Raw genomic sequence first — 4,475 nt, forward strand, 5'->3', positions numbered from 1 at the left:
AGCCTCCTGGGAGTGACTTTTCATGGGCCAAAAATTCAAATTAAAAATCCATTTGAATTCATTTCTTCACCAAATCAAAAGCCCATCCAAATCCCAAAATCCAAGAATAGAAAGTGTATAAATAGAAGCTAGTTTGATGTAATTAGGACTTTTTAGCTACCTTTGAACCCTCTTTTGAATTTTTACCTTTTGGCTAGTCTTTGCATTTTCTTTTGAGCTTCCTTGAGAGATTTGTCCGAGCACCAAGAGGATCAAGGGAGAATTGATTGATCTCCTTCCTCATTCTCACTTGGGCAATTCTACTCTTGAGTTTCTGAGTTTTGGGTGTGTGAAATTGAGGAAATTCTGTCTGAATTCCCATTCAAGCTCTTCTCAATTTGTTTTCTGCATAATTCAAGTTTATTTCTGTTCTTCTATTGCTTCTTCTTTAATTTTCTGTCAATTGCTTAGATAATTCAGATCTGGGAAGGAAATTGGGTTTTAGGCTCTGCTACCTAAGCCCTTGAGTCCTGAGATCAAAATTCACTTGGGTTCTTCTGTGAACCTCTGCTGCATTTTATTTTCTTTCTGTTTGAATGATAATTGCTATTGATGTGCTTCCAGTTGCGTTGGAAAGCTGACATTCAGAGCTTTCCAACGATATATAGAAATCCATATTTGGCGTCCAATTGAGGCAGGAACGAAAGGCATCTTTAAGGGCCAAAAATAAGCAAAAATAAACCAAGGAAAAGGAGTAGCGTGTGCATCCACCAAGTTTCGAACTTGGAACTTCATCTTTTGGAAACACTGCCCTGCCCTCCGCGAGGGCAGGGCAGCATTTTGTGATGCACACACACGCACCAGATTGGCGCACCAAAGAAGGCTTCGGCAGCACCAGCAGCACGCACAAGCACCAAATTGGTGCACCAGATTTTTCTGCCCTGCCCTCCGCAAGGGCAGGGCAGCATCTTCACACTCCAAACCCACACCACGCTCGCACCAAGGACGCATGCACCAAATCCTGCCCTGCCCTCCACAAGGGCAGGGCAGCCTCCTGGGAGCATCATGGGCCAAATCCAACCAAAATCTCATTTAAATTCAATTCCTCTCCAAATTGAATCAAGGCGATGCAAACCCATTTCTCCTCAAATCCAAAGCAAGCTAAGCCCACATCATCACTCAAAGGCACAAGAACAAACTAGAATTAGGATCTTTATTTGTTTTAATTTCATTTTCATTTTTCATTTTGTAAAGCCTATATAAAGGCATCAATTCCATCTTTGTAGGGGAGCTCTTTCCTTTATTTTTCTTCTGTCTTAAATTTGGGATTGAGAGTGAAGGAATTCTGTTTCCCTCTTGGTCTAAGATTTCTCTTGTTATTCTTCTGCAAAACTTCAGTGAATTAAGGATTTCTCTTGTTTTGAACCAAACTTCTCTTTAATTCTGCAATTCATTTTTCTTCTTTCTTCTGCAAATTGTTCTCTGAATTGATCAAGGAAGGGCTTGAGATCTAGACTTGTTCTCTAGTCTCATTGATTCCCTGAGATCTTGAATTTCTTTTCTGAGTTTCACAATTGAGTTGAATTTTGTTTCTGTTTTGGTCAAGTGAGCAATTGAGCTCTTGGCTTTCCTTCTGTTTTTACTGTTCCATTGGCTTTCAATTTACTTTCAAGCAATTTAATTCTTCTGCACTTGTTCTTTATTTTACATCTCTGTTCATGATCCCAAATTACTTTCCTGCAAGTTAATCTCTATGCAATTGTTATACGCTTTGCTTTACTGCTCTCTTTAATTTCCAGCACCCAACCCCCTTTACTTTTCATGCAATTTAAGTTTCAGCTATTTTACTTTCTTGTTATTTAAGTTTCCTGCAATTTTATTTTCTGCATCTTTTAATTTCCTTGCAATTTACTTTCTGTTGGCTACACTTCATCCAAATTCACTTCAATGTTAGCTTGACTAAACTAATCACCCAATAAAATTGCTTGATCCATCAATCCCTGTGGGATCGACCTCACTCTAAGTGAGTTATTACTACTTGATGCGACCCGGTACACTTGCCGGTTGGATATGTGTGTTGGAAATTCATTTTTCCACAAAAACACCATCACCATCCGTAAACAGTAGGATCACCTTAAACAGCTCAAACAAGAAGCCGAACGTCAGGAAGAAGCTGAGCGAGATCTCTGCAGAGAAACAAGACAGCATCGAGAGCTGGAAGACAAGCTCCTAAAACTCGAAGCCGAGTTGAAAAGTAAAACCACTCAATCCAACCATAAAGATAGCCCTCACAAGGATCAAGACCCGTTCACAAAGGAAATCATGAAAGCTAAAGTCCCAAAAGACATTAAAGCTCCCAACATGACTCCGTATGATGGCACGTCTGATCCAAGCCATCACCTCAACAACGTTAGAAGCCAGATGTACCTCACAGATGCCTCATACGCAACCCGTTGCAAGGCCTTCCCGACCACCCTGACTAAAACAGCAATAAAGTGGTTCGACAGCTTACCTCTGAGATCTATCGCAAGCTTTGAAGACCTCACCAAGAAATTCCTAACTAGGTTCTCCATACAAAAAGACAAAGCCAAACACGCTCCAAGCCTACTAGGGATTAAACAATGAGATCAGGAAAGCCTCCGCAGCTACATAGAGAGATTCAGTAAAGCATGCCTTGACATACAGAATCTCCCTACAAAAGCGGCAATTATGGGGCTCATCAACGGTCTACGGGAAGGACCCTTTAGCCACTCCATATCTAAGAAGCATCCAACATCCCTGAACGAGGTACAAGAATGGGCCAAAAAGTATATCAATATGGAGGAGAACTCCCGATTAGGAGAAAACTCCAGAGCCAGATTCTCCTACCCACCTCGGGATAAGGATAAAGACTCCAGTAAAAAAGAAGACCAATCCGCAGAAAAGCCCAGGAAATACCATAATTATACCCCCCTTTGGGTATCCCTTGTGGATGTCTATCGAGAGATATGCAACACAGAAAAAATCCCACCACCTCGCCCGATTAAACACAAAAGGGGAGGAAGTCAGACTGAATACTGCGAATACCACAGGATCTACAGACACCCCACCAACGAGTGCTATGACTTGAAGAATGTCATAGAAAAATTGGCTCGAGAAGGAAGACTAGACCGATTCCTGGCCAACAGAACCAACGAGCCAAAGAAGAGAAGAAGGGATGAATAGGAGGGGCGAGCTAAACGACCTCCTCACACCTCGGAAAGGCATGTTCATATGATCAACGGAGGATTTGTAGGAGGAGGAAACTCCAAATCATCCCGAAAAAGACACCTCAAAGAGGTATACTATCTCGGGGAAGGGGATAGGTTATCCGACCTCCCCACTATCCCCTTCACTAAAGAAGTCGCTGCGGGTATCATCCTCGGGCATGATGACCTCGTAGTCATTACCGTCAAACTCGCCAATGCCAATGTTCACCGAACACTGGTCGACCAAGAAAGCTTTGCGGATATCCTATTCAAATCCGCCTTCGATAAGTTCAATCTATAAGAAAAAGAGCTCAGAGCATATCCCAATAGCCTGTTCGGGCTCGGAGATGCCCCAATCCAGCCCCTAGGATACATCCCACTACACACAACCTTTGGAAAGGGAACCCACTCTAGAACACTGAGCATCGACTACATCATAGTCGACATGAGCTCCACATACAACGCCGTCATAGGTCAGATTAATGTGCCACAAGCTAGCAGTGTACCCAGATCTCGATCAGTATAACAAAAGCACAGAAAGTTTGGTCCAGAGAGATCACAAGTCATGGAGGAGCAAATACAAGCCTTACTAGAGGCAGGGTTCATAAGAGAGGTCAAATACCCACTATCGTTGACCAATGTAGTATTGGTCAAAAAGCCAAATTGAAAGTGGCGAATGTGTGTCGACTACACATATCTCAAAAAAGCCTGCCCAAAAGATCCCTACCCCTCCTGAATATTGACACCCTAGTCAGTGCCTCATCGGGATACAAGTACCGCTCCTTCATGGACACCTACTCGGGATACAACCAGATCCCGATGCATCAACCCGACCAGGAAAAAACAACGGTCCTAACCCCAAGAGCAAACTACTACTACGTAGTTATGCCGTTCAGACTCAAGAACGCAGGGGCCACATATCAGAGGTTGATGAACAAAGTATTCGCCAACCACATCGGGAAATTGATGGAAGTCTACGTGGAAGACATGCTGGTGAAAACACAATAGGAAGAAACACTGCTACCCGACCTCATTAAAGTATCAAACACCATAAGAAAGCACGGGATGAGACTAAATCCCACAAAGTACACTTTCGCTGTAGAAGCAGGCAAATTCCTAGGGATCATGCACACCCAGAGAGGGATTGAGGCAAACCCAGACAAATGCCAAGCTATACTCAACATGAAAAGCCCGACCTGTGTTAAGGAGGTACAACAGCTAAACGGAAGGCTAGCGGCCCTATCTAGGTTCCTAGCCAGATTGGCCATA

This window comes from Arachis duranensis, chromosome 5, assembly GCF_000817695.3.
Source record: "Arachis duranensis cultivar V14167 chromosome 5, aradu.V14167.gnm2.J7QH, whole genome shotgun sequence".
Lineage (NCBI taxonomy): Eukaryota > Viridiplantae > Streptophyta > Magnoliopsida > Fabales > Fabaceae > Arachis > Arachis duranensis.